The following is a 20,799-nucleotide window of genomic DNA, read 5'->3' on the forward strand; positions in this document are numbered from 1 at the left end:
ATTTAAGATTTATTAAAAACAAAAGTTTCAACTGCACAGTGATTTGTGTATAACAATCTCTCTAGTTGTAAGATTCCTTAACACTAACCCCAGAAATCATCTCAAGATAACCTCAAGATAGCCATCAATATTACAAATGAATGAACTATGTCTATGAATAGTGAATGTCTTCACTAAAACTAAGTCCCAATTGGACTGACAAATGACAACGTTTACAATCTTCCCAAACTTAGGGAGTTCACAATGAAAATTTATTATATTATTCTGTATGGATTTTAAAGTGCAGATTGACCTGACAAGTGGTTTAGTTTAGTTCATTTGTAATAGGATCTACTTAATTTATTATGTAATAGGATCTACTTACCGAGTAAGTCTTACATTATTCCAGGATTAATTAATGACTTGCCCGAAACGCTAAGGGTACTAGTGGCTGTACAAGAATGTAACAACTCTTGTATATATCTAAAATAAAATGTACCCCCCCCCCATACCCATCTTGTGGGCGGTAGTGGAAAGGGTTACAGAAATTGAAATTGAAATCAGTTTATTGAGGTAAAATACACACAAAGGGATGAGGTATGAAATAGGCTTTAGGTAGCTCAAGCTATTCTCACCCCGTTCAGTACATCGTGTTAATACATACATAGACACACATCACAAGCAATAAACGTATTACCAAACATTCTGAGAGATAAACATACATTTCCTCCTTTACACAAATAAGGGTTACAGAGGCATATCCATTAGCATGACCATTAGGGTGAGCGCCATCTATGTTTTGACAGCAGTACTACACATTAACCCCGCGTTACGCTATGATCAATATGTGTTAGGGTCAGTTGCTAGTCTATATATGTTTCTGGACACCGTAAGTGATGTGTGGCTTGTTGCGAGCGGAGGTCAGTAGTAACTGTTTGAACTGTGTTGGGGGAGGATGTGTCCGGGTGTGGCTGACCAGCCGGTAAGTTACGAGTCTCTAATGTGTATTTAAGCGCGGTTTTGTAATAGTCATTTGTGCTAATAACCAATTTAAGGGTGTTTTGAGATTTGATAGGTATCGATAGTGATATAAAGGTGGAGGGGGGATAAATTGTGTAATTAAAAGTAAATTACCTTGTCAAGTTATGGCAATTGGCTTAAATCTATTGTGGTAAAGTTACTTTAATAAAAATATTTCTAAATATAGATTTAGCTTGGTTAAAACTTAACTTGATACATGAATTGCTTAGTTTTACAAATCACTTTGATTTAACACTTGCATATAGTTGAGGCAACATAGTGATAACGTTTGTGATGTGTACCTTGACTTTAGCAAAGGTTTTTTGATAGTGCCACATGGAAAAATTGAATAAAAGGAGCACTCAATATTGGGAGTGTTGTATAAAGTTTAGGGCATGGCTAGTATAAATGGTTAGTATAATGGTTAGTATAAATGGTAAAGGGACTGTTGAAAGTAGTGCATCAAGGCTCTCCTGGGACCTCGGTTGAAGATTTGAGCAGGAATAATTGCAAAATAAAAAAATGGGAAAAGAAATAAATGCTTGCCATCACTTGAGTATCTAAAGAGTTTTGAAATGGTAAAGATTGCCAGATGCAGTTTAATGCAGACAAATATTAGGTTTTGAGGCTAGGTAATAATGGTACATATGAGCTAGATGGTGTTTATTACAAAATGGATCAGTTATGGTGAGAAAAATGCATAAATGTTCATTAGGCAAATGGGATCATGGCTATAAAATGGAACGCATCCAACATAGGATGACGAAAGTTAATCCTGCAAATTGGAAACCTATTTGAAGATTGAAAAGGCTTAAATGCCTGCCTCTAAAAAGGTAAAGAATTGGTGACACGATAAGTGTGAAAGTGGACAAATGGTCCTAACAAAGGGAATATCAATGGGGTATTGAGGGTATACACAAGATATAACCCAAAACAAAGGGTATAAATGATACTTCAGCTTTAGGAAAGACCTGGGTGAACATTGTTTGGTAATAGGTTTGTTTGGTGGAACCAGTTATTGCGTCACGTTGTGCAAGTGGGATGCCTAGAATTTAAACTGTAGGTTAAATCTTCAATACGAGATTGGAAGGATATAAGGAGCTGCCTTGTATGGGCGAACAGCCCTTCTGCAGTTAGCTTTATTCTTGTTCTAACCTGCTTAGACCTAAAGTTTTAATCACAAGCCAATATGGCTATTAACCAGAAAATTTATATAATGCAATTCATTGAAAGCCGAAGTTGATAATGTAACTATGCTGTTGACTGAAGAGTTAAATAGGTGTTGCCTCGCCATACCAAAACTTTAATCTTGGTAATCTAGCTTACAGCAGCTCTTTCAAAAATGTAATTTCCTGTTCCTCTTGTCCTCCAAGTTTATTACTCTACTCTAAATGACTAAGTAGGGAAATTGTCTGCAGATAACATGCTCCCTTGCCATGTTAGGAACTAAAATCTATTTTATAAGTAGTCTTGCCTCTACTTGTCAAATCCTGTGAAAAATACGGGTGTAGAGCAAAGGGTGAAAGACAATTTGCAGTGAAATGTTAGTATTGGGTATGGCTTCTGCCAATGTTAGCTGGCACCACTGCCTGTGAGTATTTAACTTTGAGCAGGACTGGCATGCAGTTTATAGGCTACTGATTAAATTAATTGTATTCTATTCTTGGCTATTAATGTCCATGCCAACTCTTGGGTGGCTTAATCTTCATAAATAAGTGGTGCTGCATGGGCTACTTATTGTTAGCAGTCTACATTTTGTAGGCTGGCCCCTTGTTTGGATCTGTGCTCTACCCACTTGGCTATGAGGCTGCTTATGCTATCGTGTGCAGTATTCTTGAATTACAGGCATACAGCCTGTAATTTTAAAGTCTTGTTCCCCTTGAAAAAGGGGAAGGAAGTGGGAATAGGTTTCTGCTTCCTTTTTTAAAATCTTAGGAGAAATATAGATGGAAGACAGTGCTCCAATATTATGAGCATAGTGGTGGTATCCCTAGATTTGATTAGTTAAATTATCATTCATGGTATACTATTATGTAATTATAGTTAAATTGTATATGCTTTAAAAATTAGGTCTAAACATAATTTCCATAATTGTTGCTTTCCTACTGTAGATAAATTTTGTACTGTAATTGACTTTATTACCATACCAAAGTACAGTAATGGTAATTTAACTATTAAAAACATTGCTTTCTGCTGCCCAGTTGAAAACTTCTTATACTTTAAAATCCTCTTTTAAAGGTATTTAAGAAATTCTCATAAATATTGTCCTGCATTAATTCTGCAAATATTCCTAAAATTTACTGCATTTTTTTTCTTGTCCAATATTAACCCTTTAATTGTATTTGCAGGTGGTAAATACTCTTTCGGCTGCTAACAGCTCTCCAGCCCAGGGTGTCGACTGCCTAGTCTTCAACTGCCTCCCAACATGGTAGCGAGGTCCTGAGCTGATGTACCCTATGGCAAAGATTGAGGAAGTAGTTTCCTGAAGTAATGAATGGCACTTTATAACCAGCAGCCGGCACCAGCTGTGGACAAGGCCCAGATCCCGTGGGGAGGAAGGTCTACACTAACATGTAAAAGGTAGATAATCTGACCCTCTCCCCCCCCCCCCAATTGAGTTTCACAGGTCCCCCCCCTTTTCCACTTCATTAGCTTGTAAAGCTTTATCTTAAACAGCAGCTTAACTTGGCATTTATGGCTTTAGTGGGACTTCCATTGGATAATAGTGGGTGGGAAAAGCATCTTTTGTTCTGCATTAGCATTTCTCTTTAAACCATTGATTCAATGTTTCATTCAACTTTATCTTGACATTGTTTTGCAAATTGATCAATTTTCTGTGAAGACATGGATAGCATCCTATCTAGCTTGTGTTGTACCATTTTTACTAATGTCGGTTTCATAAAGAATGAATTATTGGCTGGTATTAAATATCGTCTAAAGTAGATAAAATCGGTGTCCATGCTGTGGTATTAGTTGGGTGAACGAGATTAATGCAAGTTGTGCTTAGTTTCCTTGCCAGTTGTGTGGTAGGTTGTGAAAAGCTTTAAGGGGTCCATTAGGTATGTTTTTCAAAATGGTTAGATTTCACTTTTTTGACCCTTTGTATATGGAAAGGGTTTAATCTGGTCAATCTCGGCATCATAGAATAATAGAGAAATATTGAATTGGGTGAAAAAAAAAAAAAAAATCGGAAAAAATGGTGTCGACTGAAATGTCTGACTGGCTATCACAACAGCCTATATTAAAAAAAAATTAGTTGTAGTAAAATTTTTTAAATTTGTTTATTTTAGAATTTGCATGAAACTTGTACACCTGATGGCATGTAAGCCTATCTGTAAGGGTGCCAAGGGGTCCAGGGAATTGGTTGTCAACCTCTGCCACAGATGGCAGCACCTTACTTTATTTTGTTTAAATAACAATGTTCATAACTTTCATTTTTGAATAAATTTACATGAAACTTACACCTTAGTGTCTAAAATCTGTAGTTGGCATTTTTTTCACAAAGTTCATTTATTGATTTAATAATAGCAAGTGTTAAATTTGCATATTTTTGGGGGGCACTTTGACTATTTGTATTAGGAAAACTGAAAGTGTTGGAAAACCCAACTTCATATCCTTCATATGGTCATGTTAGAAAAGTCGTAGAATGATTATCTGAAACGTGTGGTTGTATATACACACTTGAAAATGTAATTTTCGTTAAAAAGAGAAATTAAATCTTTCTATTTAGGCTGCAGTACTGAAACTTTGAACTGTTGCATCTCTTTTCATATAAAAGTCCAAAAAAATATTGGTCGACATTGAACTTTTACAATAAACTAATATAATGGTCCCTTAAAAAATCCATGTATGCAGTTGCTGGAAGTACTTTATTAGGTGGTTAATTTGCAAAGTTTGCACGACAGCCTTGTTCATATAATTTTTTTTTGGTTCAACCCCCCCCCCTCCCCCCACAAACTACATTCCTTTAAATATTTAATCAAAATGGTGACTGAATCTGAAAAGATTCCAAAAGCAGACTAGATTGGATGCAGCTTTTCTGCTGTGCTACTTGTGGCCTGCATAAATGGGAGGAACATCTGCAAAATTCCAATCTAGGGAAGTATTAGTTGGTCTAGAGGCACTTCATGGAAAGTGTCCCTAACTTTACTTTTAAATGTCCACACCTGTGGCTTTAGAATCTTTCGGCTTTTTCCCCTTGTATCTCTTACTATGGTCTCTAAATTCATTAACTACACCTGCTTAAAATATAAATTGTGTATAAAGTTGAATACTGATTTAATAGTGAATTTAATGTTTGATGCATTGATTAGAAGATACGTTAAGGTGGAGCCAGTGATGATACTGGTTATCGTCATCTAGTATGTGGTTTGGTCAAAATGTATTTGGTCACGATAGTCTTCTGCCATGTTGGATGCCCTTGTATTGCTATTAAGGTTCTAAAGTGTACTTTGGGATATTTTTGAGTTTCTTGCAGAATTTGAATCTTCAGTAGGTTCAGATTTTTATATGCTGGACATGTTCCAGGAGGCTTTGCTTCGTTACTAGGTTGAATTACCTGTACAATCCACATAATGTAGTTCATTACAGGTGCGAATGATACTTGGGAAAGCTATTATTCCCATAATACTTAAATATTGTATCTATTTAATCACAAAGGTGCTTCAAACTTGCCGTTATTGTTCCTTGTCTGAGGGTAGTGAGAAATTGTCCAGACTTTCTACATGAATATATTCTATAACATTTCCCTGAAAGTAATTACAAAAGTAGGTAATTATTAGTTTCTTTAAATTTGGATAAAATTAGAATTGCTTTGGTAGTTTTAGGTAGATAATTTTAGTCAGATACCATGTTGTGTAATATAGTTTTATTATGCTAAAAAGCTTTTATATTGGAAGTCTTTGCACTTGTTTCCAAAGATTGGCATCATTAGGTGCATATTCCAGCTTCAGGAAAAGTTGTGAATAGATAATGAAATGTATATTTGTATGTATAAATGTATTTCTTTGTTGGAATATTTTAAAGGCTGTAGGTTGTGCTTATTGTAATTTAACATTAACATATTGTCCAGTCTTAAAGGCCATGAGTTAGGTTTATAATCTAGTATCTTGGCATAGATAGCAAACATGTTTATAAAATTTAGTATTAATTTTAGTAAGTTAATTATCAATAATTAACACTAGTTGTGTAAAATGTGTGGTACTGCAGTTTAATAATTATGGTCCAGAATCTTGTTGGATGTTAGAATTTGAGTGAGTGAATATTTCCAGAAAGTTGATGAACAGTGGCCATACCTATTGGAATAGATAAAAAGGGCAATGTGAAAGTCATGAGGTGACACCCAAGCTCTGGGATGCTGTATTAATTTGTTAGCAGGTAAACTTATATTGCTTGTTATGGGAGACTGGCCACTGTAATTCTCTACTCGATATACAGGCTAAATAGTATCTACTATGAAGTCCATATGCTATTGTCAAGAAAGTACATAGGTGGGTCTTAGGTTATGCATTGGATGAGGAAAATGGGAATGTATAACTTGTCCTTGATGATAGTTGTATATTTTTTAGCTAGTATGTTGCATAATAGAAAAAATTTGTGGTAAAATGTTCATTGCACACAATGGCACCAGCTGTTAAATGATATTGATCAGTGCATTGTTACTAGATTCTTGGACCTTTTCCTTGCATGGTCAGTAATTTAAGAATATATGGTAATTATTTTAGAATTGTATACTTGCCTATTGTATTTAAGCTTATTGTACGTTTCTAAAATTTTCTAATGTTATACTTTTACTTTAAAATTATGCACTTAAGCAGTTTATGAATATTAGTTTAATAGAAAATAATAGTATGTATACATTTATTAAGTCTGATTTTCTCTTGACGGGTGGAGATGCATTATCTGCAATGACCCCTGTAATGTATTTGTTGGTAGTAGCATATAACTTTGGGTATGGCCTCTTATGTTGTTGATGTTGTTGCTTATTGTAAATAGTGAAGAATCATGGTACAAGAGTTCTCTAAGTTTATTAAAACAAGCTTTTTGGCCATTTTAGAATACTTAATGTTCTTGGCAACATCTGTCTTGAGACTAATAGACTTGCATTACTAGATAATAAACTTATGGGTGTCATGGGCAGTTGACCTTCTTTATGAGCAACAAGGTGATGCAAGGTAATTTTTCCCCACACTTTGATGTAGTTGTTTAAGCCATAGTGTGGTGCGTGGGATTGAAGAAATAATCACCGCTCCACATTGTGATAAGATGGATTCCTGTTGCATTGAAGCCTGCAAGTTGAATAAATGTTTTGGCAAATATTGTAGTTATAATACTGTACACTTGTAATACTTATTATAAACACTGTATACTTAATACTGTTTTTTATTGATAAATACCAGTTTATATTGTTAATGAGAATAATAAGGATTATAGCTTGGTGAAAGGGTGGTTATATTAATTTGAAGTACTTTGTTATAGCAAATGTTCGTTTGAAGGTAGTTGAAATGTAATTCTTATAAATTACCCATTTCTAATAGTCGGCAACATCAATTTTAAAGTATTGAAGGCATTGTAGGAAGTCTTTACCAAAGTAAAGGTATATTGGGGTACTTAATGTAGGTGTATGTAAGCTAAAAGTTGAAAATGTGAATAGAACATTAATGTTGTATAGATTGTCACTGCCCATCCTGTAGATATTAGTCATGGCAAGTTGTCTACTAAATGACGGTCCCCCCCCCCCCCCTAACCCCAACCCTTTCATGCTTGTCATGAGGGAGGGGGGGGGCTTGGTGTGCAGCTGCTGGAATGATGCTCCATGGGGTCAGTCTCTGTCATTTAGAGGCCTTGTGCTCCTGTTGCTGTCTTCACCAATTTTGCTAGACACTTTAACTTTTAGTTTCAATTTTCTAACCCCTCTTCTCATTTCCAACTAATAATTTCCTGCTGACCTTTTGCCAGTCTTTTTTATTATTTGACTTCTCTTTTGATGCATGGGTGTTTCGGGAGGTATACTCGCCTGTCTAGAGTGAGGGGGAACCCCTTTTATCACTCGTCCTTTCGTCGCTGAACACTTTACACTGACGGTTCTTAAGGTGGCGTACAATATCAGTTTAGTCTCGTTGGAGGAATTGCTTTGAATAGCGCAAAGAATTTTCACTTGTGAAGTGGGGTGTTAACTCTTAAATTGAATAAAATCTGAAGTAGAGTTTATTTATAATTAAAATTATACTTAAATGTAAATTTGTCTGCTTAATTTTCAGTGTTCAGTTAATTGTTTGGCTACAAGTTTGTATTGTATATAAATTTAACAAGCGTGATGCATCAAATGAACGATCTAAATGGGCTGTGTTCAAATGTCAGATTGCAGATGCACCTTAATTGACTGTGCCATGACATGGTAAAAGAATTGCAACTGGGAGGTCTACTGACCTCATGGCTCCAGGTTTGAACCCTCATGGATTTGTTAATCTAAATTTTTTTAGTTAAAAAGATAATTTCATAATTGAAAGTAGAGAGTTACAGAATACAAATTAACTGGTACCTGTACTTGATCTTTTAATAATATAACTGAAGTTTAAATAGGCTATTTCTTTCAGAACATAGATTGGAAAGTCCTAAACTACATTCCTGGAGTTTGAAGGTGTCAATTGACATTCAGAATCAGGTGTGTGGTAGTATTTTAAACAGATTTGCATTATATTAAATAGTAAAGTTAAAATCTCTCATTATGGCTAAAGATAATCTGAATGATTGCGTATAATGTAAAGAAAAAATTGCCATGAAGTCTGAAGTATCTTTCTCAAGTTTAATGTACTCGAACTTGGATAATGGCTACTCAAACTAATTGTTTTTGCTAGATTAGCATTAGTGAGAAGCTGACAATATTAACATTTTGGTAATTTGAAAGGAACATTATCTATTGTGAATTTGTGTAAACTTGCAAAAGTAAAATAAGGCCAATACAGAATTTATAAGCTAATTTGGTTAAATGTTTCTAATGCTTTTATAGATTACAATGGTATCCAAGCATTGACTGACTTTCAAGTGTGGCTGTTCTACTCTGCACATCTCTGAAGCTGGTATGTTGAATTAGTTTTAGCTATATAAATTGCCGTACCAATATGGGGGATGTGGGGGATCCTAACTAAAAATTTGTTTGAAAATAAAATTTCAGTAGCATGCCTTCAATTTTTACTTAAAAGGGCTTTATTCTAGAATTTATAAATGAAAGATGGTGGGGGAAGTAGCTAATTTATTGTAGTTTTAAAAAGGCAAATATTGAAGTTTAAAGATTATTTTCTTTGCACAGCAATTTTTTAACCATATTTAATGTTTCATTGACAGGTTGTGGAGGGTCCTTCCAACATAATTTCAGGGATGGTGTACAGAAAAATTGGTGAAAGTTATGCTACAGAAACTAGTTGTGTGTGAGAATTAGTTGGTAAAAGTAAGTTTACTGATATAATTAGTTTAATAGCTAGTTTTTAATATTTAGGTGAAATATGTAACAAGATCAGTTTAGTCGTTGGAGGAGTTGCTTTGAATAGCGCAAAGAATTTTCACTTGTGAAGGTGGGGGTGTTAACTCTTAAATTGAATAAAATCTGAAGTAGAGTTTATTTATAATTAAATTTATATTTAAATGTAAATTTGTCTGCTTAATTTTCAGTGTTCAGTTAATTGTTTGGCTAGAAGTTTGTATCATATATAAATTTAACAAGTGCGATGCATCAAATGAACGATCTAAATGGGCTGTGTTCAAATGTCAGAGGATTGCAGATGCACCTTAATTGACTGTGCCATGACATGGTAAAAGAATTGCAACTGGGAGGTCTACTGACCTCATGGCTCCAAGTTTGAACCCTCATGGATTTGTTCATCTAAATGTTTTTAAGTTAAAGATAATTTCATAATTGAAAGTAAAAAGAAAGTTACAGAATACAAATTTACTGGTAACTGTACTTGATCTTTTCATAATATAACTGAAGTTTAAATAGGCTTTTTCTTTCAGAACATGGATTGGGAAGTCCTAAACTACATCCTAGAGTTTGAAGGTGTTGATTGTTTGACATTCAGACTGAGGTAGTATTTTAAACAGATTTGCATTATATTAAATAGTAAAGTTAAAATCTATCATGGCTAAAGATAATCTGAATGATTGCATATAGATAATGTAAAGTAAAAATTGCCATGAAAGTCTGAAGTATGTTTCTCAAGTTTAATGTACTCAAACTTGGATAATGGCTACTCAAACTAATTTTTTTTGCTTGATTAGCATTAGTGAGAAGCTGACAATATTAACATTTTGGTAGATTTTAAAGGAACGTTATCTATTGTGAATTTGTGTAAATTTGCAAAAGTAAAATAACCCCAATATGGAATTTATAAGCTAATTTGGTTAAATGTGTCTGGTGCTTTTCTAGATTACAATGGTATCCAAGCATTGACTGACTTTCAAGTGTGGCTGTTCTACTCTGCACATCTATGAAGCTGGTATGTTGAATTAGTTTTAGCTATATCAATTGCTGTACCAATGTGGGGGATCCTAACTAAAAATGTTTGAAAATAAAATTTCAGTAGCATGCCTTTATTCTATAATTTATAAATGAAAGATGGTTGGGGGAAGTAGCCAATTTATTAGTGTAGTTTTAAAAAGGCAAATATTTAAGTTTAAAGATTATTTTCTTTGGCACAGCAATTTTTTAACCATATTTAATGTTTCATTGACAGGTTGTAGAGGGTCCTTCCAACATAATTTCAGGGATGGTGTACAGAACAATTGGTGAAAGTTATGCTACAGAAAATAGCAGTTGTGAGAATTAGTTGGTAAAAGTAAGTTTACTGATATAATTAGTTTAAATAGTTAAATATTTAGGTAAAAAATTATGTAATTGTGAAGGGGCCTTGAAATGGGAAAATAAACTAGTTCTAGGCCTTGCAGGAATTGCTTTGAATAGCATAAAGAAAATTTAAAATGTAAAGTGTTAATTCCTAAATGGAATAAAATCTGAAAGGTATATAAATATTTAAAATGTAATTGGTTTGCTTAATGTGCTTGGTTAGTTTGGTTTTTAATTATTTGGCTAAAAGTTTGCAATATAATTTGAGTGATATCTCAAATAAACAAATCCACAAGGGCTGTGATGGTTCAAATGTGTGAAGATTGCACATGTACCATAGTTGACTGTGCCATGACAAGGTAAACGAATTGACTGGGAGGCTTACTGACCTCATGGCTCGAGCAATCCTGGTTTGGTGCCTTTTGATAATTACTTACTCATGGCTCCTGCAGTTGGATATAGGTTTAAACCCTCATGAATTTGTTCATCAAAATGTTTAACTTAAAAGGATATGTTCATAACTGCAAGTAAATAATTATTAACTGGTAACTGTGTCATGTTTTTAATATAATTGAAGTTTAAATAGACTTTTTCTTTCAGAATATGGATTGGGAAGTGCCGAATTACATCCTGGAGTTTGAAAGTTCTGAATGCTTGACATTCAGAATAAGGTGCGTGGTAAACATTGTTTTAAACAGTAAAGTTAAACAATCTAGCATTATAGGTAAACATAATTTGAAATGATGGTTGCATGTAGATAATGTAAATTCAAAATTGCCATTAAAGTCTGAAGTATTGTTCTCCACTTTGATGTACTTGTGGCTACTCAAACTAAGTTTAATGTCAATGTTTTTTTGCTTGATAAGCATTAGTGACAAAATCCACTAAAATGTTAATATTGTAAGATTAAATGAACATTATCCATTGTGAATTTTCAAAGTGACTGAAGTAAAATTAGCCCAATACAGAATTTATAAGGTAATTTGGTTAAATGTTTCAGGTGATAATGAAGATTACAATGGTACCAAAGCAGTGAGGCTATTCTACTTCACACATCCAATAAACTGGTATGTTGAATTACATGTTTTAGCTATATCAAATAATTAATCTACTTTTTCATCTAGTCCATTTATAGATGTGTACCAAAGTCCTACTGTTACCACCTGCAGGGATTGATGCAGTTTGTACTGAACCTACCCCATTTCATAGAAGGGGACCAGGCAGTCCTGCAGATTTCCCTGGCTTGGCTTTTTCAGAGCCCTGCTCTCCATCCAATAGATGGACTAGAATTGCATAGGTACCCTTAACAATGTGCAAACATTGTTAATAACTACAGGGCTTGTTCACTGAAAGAGTGGATACATCCAGAGGTTTAGTGCCTGGAACATGATGTACATAGGCTTCACAAGAAGCCTATGTACATCATGTTTAGGGCACTAAACCAAAAGATGTTTTGCACTCTTTCAGCCAACAAGTCCTGCCTCAAAATGCAAGTAAGGGGTAGGCCTTGCTGAGCCAATCTTAAAAGATTGGGACTTAGGGGTTTTGGTGCTTATAGATAGGTGTTAGTGTTAATAAAATGAGTGTCCCTGTTTGATATACTTTATTTTTCTTTTACAGGTGGATGTTGTCCTTGTTACTCTGGAGTTTTCCCTGTCCTTTTGGAGTCTTCAGTGGATTGCATCTAGGAGGAGCAGCTTCCCACAACCTGAAATGGACAATAGTCAATATTAGATGTTACACTACTATGCAATAAATATTCTAATGAAACTACTTTATACTGTACTTTATCCTGAAATTAGCAAAGATTCTATCATGCTGGAAATTACTGATTATTCCTGATGCAAAGTCTAACATCTAAAGAACTTCTGAAATTTATAAATAACTTACCAAAGTGAAAATTATTGGTAGGTGTTAGTATATTGAACTGGGACACTCATTATTTTTCTTTTACAGGTGGATGATGTCTTTGGTACTCTGGACATTTTCTTGGCCTTTGAAGTCTCAACCTGAAACATAAAATTGTCTTATATTGTATACTCATTAATAAATCATTTAATGAAACTTTATGTACTTTATCCTGAAAGTAGCTATAATTCAACTGTGCTTGAAATTTATTACTAATGCAGTCTTCCTAACAATGACATCTAAAGAAAACCAATATAATGCATTAATTTAAACCTGCATGTATAAGAGTTATAAGTTTTCATAAAGCTAATGTAGTTTATGAGAACTTAAACTTCATAAAGCTATTATAAACTTACACATGAGCATCTTAAGCATACAAAACTGAAATCATTTTTAACACTTTGCATTCCAAACTGAATTAACCTGATAATAAAATTTAAAATAAATTATTTATAATATAACTACCAAATTTCACTTCTAAAACAAATGTATGGGCTAAACTTCCACTTATAAATGATGTTGCATAGCTTATGTAAAAATTTAAGTCAATGGCAAGATTAAACTAAATTTAGTTTTTTTTTTCAATGTGCCTTACTAAATGTCACACCTTAGCCCATTATAGTAATCACATTGATTATGTATTAAAAACTCTACAACTTTCATACTTTCTAACAATATTGTCTAATGCCAATATAATTGTCAATATTGTCTTTTAGTCTCAATATCAAATGAGACTAAACACTACAATTTTCTACTAGTCTAAGAAAATAACAAACTTTAGAAATGTCCAATCTGTGTTAATATTTGCTGCTCTATGAAATGTCTACCAAATATTTGGAATCAACACTAAATTCACATGCCAGACAATCCATTACCACAAATGTTTCAAGCTGCTGATTATAACTATTTAAAGATAGTGTATACATACACTGCCTGTAACAAGCACCATAAATGGGAAGAGCTTTTCAAACTAAAATTATAAAAACTTCAGATACCTGGAATTCAATCTAAGCTCTTAAATGAACTTTCCATTCAAACTTATTGCCACTTAAACTCACTATATAGGTTCAAAGCTATTCTCAACTTTAATTGGATTTCAAATGTCACTTAAATTTGTTAAACTGCCAAGCAGAAAAATTCTGATTACTTTAACCTCACATCTGCAAGGTCCTGAAGGGGAGATTCATTCATAGTCTTGTAAAATCAACAAAATGGTTTGTTAAAAAATGAACTCTTTTTAAAGATAACCAGCTATTCGCACACAAGTACTTTGTTTGCTAAAGCACCATATGAAACACTAGGAATGAAATACCAGGCACATAGAATAAATGGTAGAAAGGATAAGTAAGTAATTATCAAAAGAAGCCACCAAACCGGGAAGGCTATGTAGCACCATCAAATGCGCAAAATAATCAGAGGGCGCTAAATATCACCAAGGATGCCAATACGAGAACAAAAACGCACAAGGCGAACGATATTAAAAGTATCCGAGTCACCAAGAATTCTATCGAGGGACAGGTGACCGCGAGGGGCGGTCGGAAAGCAAGACACACGCTCGTCCTGGAAGTCAGGACATTCAAGAAGGACATGCACGACCGTAAGAGGGACAATGCAACTAGGACAATAAGGAGCAGGGCAGCGTTCCATCAAGTGACCATGGGTTAAGCGAGTATGGCCAATACGCAACCTCGCCAGAGCGGTTTCCCACCGCCGGTTACGGTGGAAGGAGGACGGCCACGAGGAAACACAACATTTAAGAGTACGTAGCTTGTTACCAGTAACGGACAACCAAGAAGCCTGCCAACGGGTAAGGACTGAGGAATGGATAACCGGGTAAAAGTCGGAATACGGAATGCCTTTACGAGAGATGGGACAAGAGCTGACAGCTTCCTTGGCGGCAGCATCCGCACACTCATTTAAAGACACACCAATATGGCTGGGAACCCAACAAAACTCAACCGACTTAAATTTACTGTTAACGAGAAACAGCCAATGCTGGATCTCGACAACTACTGGATGAACCGGATTAAAGGACCCGAGAGCCATGAGGGCACTACGAGAGTCAACAACAACTACAAAGGAAGACTGACAACGAGAAAGCAGGAGACGAAGAGCATAGAGAACAGCATAAAGTTCCGCTGTAAAGATGCTAGTCTCCGGAGGCAAGCGACACATATAAAAGCGATCAGGAAAAACAACAGAGTAGCCAACACCGTCCGCTGACTTAGACCCATCGGTGAAGACAGAAACGGAGCAGGAGTGAGAAGAAAAGTGCTCGAGGAAAAGGCGTTTTAGAACCGTAGGAGGGGTAAAAGCTTTAATGATACGGGTCAAGGATGTACAAAACCGCGGAAGAGGGACCCTCCACGGGGGCAAAGAAGGAACAACACGAGGAGAAACATCAGAAATACGAACGGAAAGAGAATCCTGTAGGCGAGATAACCGGACAGAAAGAGGGAGGTGGTGAAGAGGAACAGGAACCGCAGGAGGGGTAAAAGTTAAAGCACGACAGAGGCGAGAGGATGTTGCAAGGACCGCGCAAGATAGCGAAGACAGTAGCGAGCATGGCGGTCCTGGAGAGACAGGAAGCCAGTGTCAACATACATGCAAAGGATGGGAGTCGAACGAAAGGCACCAGAACTGAGGCGCAACCCAGTATGGTGCAAAGCATCAAGACGGCGAAGAGTAGAAGGAGAAGCAGACGAGTAAGCAGAGCAACCATAATCGAGCTTAGACAGGACGAGAGAGGAATGTAAAGCAAGGAGTGCGCGCCTATCTGCCCCCCAAGAAGTATGGGACAAGACCCGAAGGAGGGTAAGTGCCTTAGAGCACTCAACACGGAGGTAAGAGATATGGGGAGACCAAGACAAACGAGTGTCAAGGAATAACCCCAAAAGCTTTGCGGAATCTTTGTATTCAAGGGGATGACCATAAAGGGACAAAGAGGGACGAAGAACAACCCGTTTCCGCGTAAAAGTCATGGCACAAGTCTTAGAAGTAGAGAACTTGAAGCCATGATCTGTGGCCCAAGACAGCACGGCATCAATTGCAAGTTGAAGCCGGCAGTTGAAGGAGAGGCGAATCATCACCCTGACAACAAAGGGTAAGATCATCGACATAGAGAGCGGAGAAGACACCAGAAGGAAGAGAGGAAAGAAGACCATTGAGGGCAACCAGAAAAAGAGTAGTGCTCAGAACACTACCCTGGGGCACACCTTCGTATTGCTGAAAAGAGGGAGAGAGAGTGGTACCAAGGCGCACCCGAAAGGAACGACGAGAGAGGAAGCTGCGGAGAAAGAGAGGGAGATGACCACGAAGGCCAAAAGAATGAAGTTGAGATAGGATATGATAACGCCAAGTGGTGTCGTAATCCTTTTCCAGGTCAAAAAGGATGGCAACAACGGAGGTCTTCGCAGCAAAAGCAGTACGAATATAGACCTCCAAGTTCACCAGGACATCTGTCGTGCTGCGGCACTTGCGGAAACCAAATTGAGAAGGGGAGAGGAGGTGATGGTGTTCCTGGAACCACATCAGATGAACGTTAACCATACGTTCAAAGAGTTTGCTGACACAACTTGTGAGAGCAATAGGGCGAAAGTCCTTAGGGGAAGTACCCAGAGACCCCGGTTTGCGAACAGGGAGGACAACGGCATCGAGCCAGTCCTCAGGGACTGACGACGACTCCCAGATCCGATTATACAGACTCAGTAAATACTGAGACGTGCTCGGAGGGAGATGGCGAAGCATCTCATAATGAATACCATCGGAGCCCGCCGCCGTAGAACCGCAGAGGGCCAGGGCAGAACGAAGTTCAGAGAGAGAGAAGGGATCATTATAGGGAAGCTGAAGATGAGTGCAGAAATCTAAAGGACGAGACTTAAGGACAGGTTTACGAAGAAGGAAAGATTGGGGAAGATGAAGACCAGAGCTAACAGAAGAAAAGTGGGAACCCAGTTCGGAAGCGACCTGCAACGGGTCCGCCACAAGAGTATCATGGAGGTGAAGGACCGGTGAAACATCGGGAACGAACTTACCCGCTATCTTGCGGATACGCTTCCAGATCTGGGCCAGAGGGGTTTCGGACGTAATTCTTGAGACATAAGATGCCCAACATTCACGTTTAGCCGTACGGATGGCCCTACGGGCCACCGCACTCGCTTTCCGAAAGAAAAGAATCGGTCGTCTGCCTACGGCGGTGCCTCTTCCAGGCTGCACGTTTACAGCGGACAGCCCGAGCACAGTCCGCATTCCACCAGGGAACGCACTTCCGTGGACCCCGGGAGGAAGAGCGAGGGATAGAGCGGAGGGCAGCGTTGAAGACAGTGTCATGAAAAAGGAGGAGAGCGCGAGAGAGAGGCAGAAGGGAGAGGTCAGAGAGAGTAGCACTGAGGGAAAATAGGGTCCAGTCCGCCTTAGCAAACTGCCACCTAGGGAAAGAGAGGGAAGGGCGAAAAGAGAAAAAGGAAACAAGGATGGGGAAATGATCACTTCCATGGAGGTCATCAAGAACCTGCCACGTGAAATCTAAGTAAAGAGAAGAAGAGCAGAGAGAAAGATCAAGACAAGAAAGGGTGCGAGTCCGAGAGTCCAAATGAGTGGGCTCACCAGAATTCAGAAGAGACAGGGAAGAAGAGAGAAGAAACGGCTCAAGAAGGCGACCCCGGGTATTCGTCAGAACGTCACCCCAAAGAGAATGACGACAATTGAAGTCACCCAGCAGGAGCACAGGCTCCGGCAAGGAGTCTAGGAGGTGTTTCAAATCAGGAAGAGAAAGCGGGACACTCGGGGGGAGATAAACGGAACAAACAGTGTACCATTTCCCCACAAAGACACGAGCAGCAGAACAATGGAGAGGTGAAGGAAAAAGTAAAGGAACAAAGGGAACATCAGCACGAATCAAAAGAGCAGAAGAATTAGAAGCCCCAGCAGCAGCTGGGGGGGGGGGGAAGAGAGAGAAAGGAATAGCCACGAAAACGACCAGGACGAGCACCAAGCATCGGCTCCTGGAGACAGACACAAAGGGGCGAAAACCGCGAAATCAGAAGTTGGAGTTCGAGGAAATTAGCGTAATAACCTCGAACGTTCCATTGAAGAATGGACAACGACGAGAAGAGAAAGGACAACAACAGAGAACAAGGAAGAAACAAAGGCGAAAGAGCAACAGAGCACGTTAAAGAATATCAGGGTCGGGATCAGGGTCAGCAAAGTCAGGGTTAGGGGGCATGGGTAAACTGAGCAAAGACGGAGGGAAGGAAACGGGAGAACAGATCAGAGGTGGGCGGGCGGGGTCCGGAGGAGGAGGAGGAGGAGGAGGAGGAGGAGGAGGAGGAAGAGGAGGAGACAACGGAGAGGAGCAGGCAAGGACAGCAGCAGGAAGAGGAGGGATAGAAAGAGGGGAGCGTACCTCAGCAAGGGCAGTAACTGAGAGGGAAGCGGGGGCTAAAGAAACCTCCATAGCAGGAACAGGGGGCGCAACCACCGAAATGGGAGGGGAAGGAGCGAGAGAGGCAAAAGTAGGGGCCGAGGAAGAAAGCGAAACCTTCTTACCTGCCGGGGAGGAGGAAGGAGAGGAGCCAGGTTTACGCTTCTGATGTAAAGAGACAGGTGTTCCAGCAACCACGTACTGGCCAACGGATTCTAGCATCTCAACAGAAGCTGAACGAGAGCACACATGACGGCCGTTTGGAGAGCGATGGATATCAGCCCGCACCGACAGGCGGCGGGGAGAGTCAAGAGACGGAGGGGAAGGATGGGAAGGAGGAACGGAGGGAGACGAGGAAGAAGACACAGGAGACACGACAGACCGGGTAGAAGGAAGGGGAATCCCAGACAGAGGACCAGGAGGAGGATCCTTCGGGAGAGAACCCAAAGGAACAGAGGAGGGGGCAGTGGGCGCATCAGGGTCCAAGGCCCGGAAACGGTTGTGAGTCTGAGGAAGGCGGGAAGGACGAGGAGAGGAAGAGCGCAACACGCGAGCATAAGAGATATTAGCATAAGGCGGGAGCCGGCGAACCTGGCGTCTCGCCTCAGGAAAAGATAAACGCTCCCGGTGCTTCAAGTTGAGGACGGCTGCCTCAAGCCTGTAATGGACACACGCACGGGAGAAGGCAGGATGGGCCTCACCGCAGTTGAGGCAACGAGCCTAGGGAGAAGTGCACTCCGACTTAGAGTGACCTTCGCCACCACACAAAGGACAGAGAGAGACAGTCCCAGAACAGCGGAGGGCACCATGCCCAAACCTCCAGCACTTGTTGCAGAGCCGAGGAGAAGGAATGTACTCCTGGACAGAGCACCTGGCACCAGCAAGAATGACAGAGGGTGGAAGGGTCCTACCATCAAAGGTAATCTTCACAACCCGGAGGGGTTGACGGCGACTACCATGAGGGGGACGAGTAAACGTGTCCACCTGGAGAATAGAATGGCCCTGAGCAGCAAGGATATGCCGAATATCGTCGTGGCAGTCGCGCAGGTCCCGAACACCGGTCGCAACATGGGGCGGGAGCAAAATAGTGCCAACACTGGCATTCAACTGAGCGTTCTTCGAGACCCAAACAGGAGTCTCGCCAAGGCAGGATAAGGCAGCCAAGTGGGAAGCAGCATCCTGAGAAGGAGCAGCAACGACACGTGTACCGAGACGAGTGGGGTTGAAAGTAATGGAGGCATCCACGAAATCAACGAGATGTCGAAGGAGGGAGAAATCGTCAGGAGGCGCAGAATCAAGAGGGAGGAGATCAAAATATTTGGCCCACGAAGCGGGACCAAACAAGGCTTGATAGGTAGCAGAACTGGAAGGAATCGAGCGAGGGCGGCCGTGACGAGGACGGCGGTGAGAACCCCCAGAGAGAGAGGGGTTAAAAGGCGCAGTAGTTACAACTAGAGAAGGAGCCGCGCCAGGGGACGAGGTAGTCACCACTGGGGGCTTGGGGCTCGACCCAACCACAGAGGCCAAAGGAGGAGCAAGGTCGGGGCCCAATGCAGTGGAGGCTACAGAGCCCGGTCTTCCAATACGGACCGACTCGGGGGCTTGGTCGCCCACCCCACGAGCCTGAGAAGGTAAACCAGAAGCAGCCGAAACAGGGGTTATCATCATTACGAAAAGAAGAATTCATTCACGAATGTGCCCCCACACCCACCATGGAGCCACAATTAGAGGCAGGACACCCAACAAGAAGTTATCGCCGATCTCGCCGGGGCCTCCTAGGGGTGCGTCGTGAGTATACGCCCCACAAACCCCACCTTAAGAAACCGACAGTCCGTCGAGATCGGGTTCAGTGACGAAAGGGAGATTGACAATAAAAGGTTCCCCTCGCTCTCGACGTAGGGTACTACAGTTCTACGGGTGCAAGAGTATGCCTCCTCAAGCACCTGGGCGTCAAAATAGAAGAAGTCCAAGGGAAGAACCAGAACGAGCAAAAGGTCGGCAGGAAATGGCAAGCAGATAGGAGAAGAGGGGGGAGAAAAACGAAACAGAAGGAAAAGGAAAAGATGCCCAGCAGAATTGGAGAGGACGGCAGCAGGAGCACAAGGCAAGAAAAGGACAGAGGACTGTCCCAAGGAGCATCACACTCCGGCAGCCGCCCACTAAGCCCCCACACGGCGACAACAAGCTGAGCGGGGAGGGGTGGTAGAAAGGATAAAAAGAAGGCTTAATTAAACCAAAGAAATTAAAGGTTCCTCCAAAAAAGATTTGACTGGAGGCATACCACAAGGGTCTATACCTTATATACATCAATAACAAATCGAAATATTAAAAACCACATCAAATTTGCAGATGACGCCAAGATTTATGGTATAAAGAACATGAAACTATTATATCGAGTCCTTACAAAGATCTACATGTACTCTAAAAATGGTTCAAAGACTGGCAAATTCTTCTCAATATACGTTTAACATTGCAAAACCTTAGAGGTGAGCCAGAACAATCCATATGGTGCAGGCAAAATCTCTTTTTTAAACTGCGTGGCTTCTGCAAAAATTCCCCTACAATAAAACACTGTTTTGTGCGAGATGGTAAAATTATAGCTAGGAGGACTGACACTGGAAAAACCTATTCA

The 20,799-nt window shown here is 39.6% G+C and overlaps 2 long non-coding RNA genes across 6 annotated transcripts in view; one reads left to right on the forward strand and one right to left on the reverse strand.

Moving 5' to 3' along the window:
- The first annotated feature begins 815 nt into the window (after window positions 1-815).
- On the forward strand, window positions 816-12,615 carry LOC123772670 (uncharacterized). 5 transcript variants are annotated; one of them, XR_011222538.1, is made up of 11 exons: window positions 816-961; window positions 3,348-3,579; window positions 8,581-8,662; window positions 9,008-9,077; window positions 9,343-9,445; window positions 10,009-10,079; window positions 10,421-10,490; window positions 10,728-10,829; window positions 11,438-11,508; window positions 11,838-11,904; window positions 12,458-12,615. It is a non-coding gene; the product is annotated as an uncharacterized lncRNA (long non-coding RNA). The 5 variants fall into 5 exon arrangements; XR_011222534.1 differs by having other exon boundaries at window positions 8,595-8,662; XR_011222536.1 differs by lacking the exon at window positions 816-961 and adding an exon at window positions 1,746-1,832 and having other exon boundaries at window positions 8,595-8,662.
- Window positions 12,426-20,799, reverse strand: part of LOC123771461 (uncharacterized) — a 28,572-nt gene continuing 20,198 nt past the window's right edge. Inside the window, exons 5-6 of the long non-coding RNA XR_011222533.1 lie at window positions 12,728-12,846; window positions 12,426-12,545 (exon numbers count right to left, since the gene is read on the reverse strand). This is a non-coding gene — a long non-coding RNA (uncharacterized lncRNA). The remainder of the gene's footprint in view (window positions 12,546-12,727; window positions 12,847-20,799) is intronic.

This window comes from Procambarus clarkii, chromosome 50 (genome assembly GCF_040958095.1).
Source record: "Procambarus clarkii isolate CNS0578487 chromosome 50, FALCON_Pclarkii_2.0, whole genome shotgun sequence".
NCBI lineage: Eukaryota > Metazoa > Arthropoda > Malacostraca > Decapoda > Cambaridae > Procambarus > Procambarus clarkii.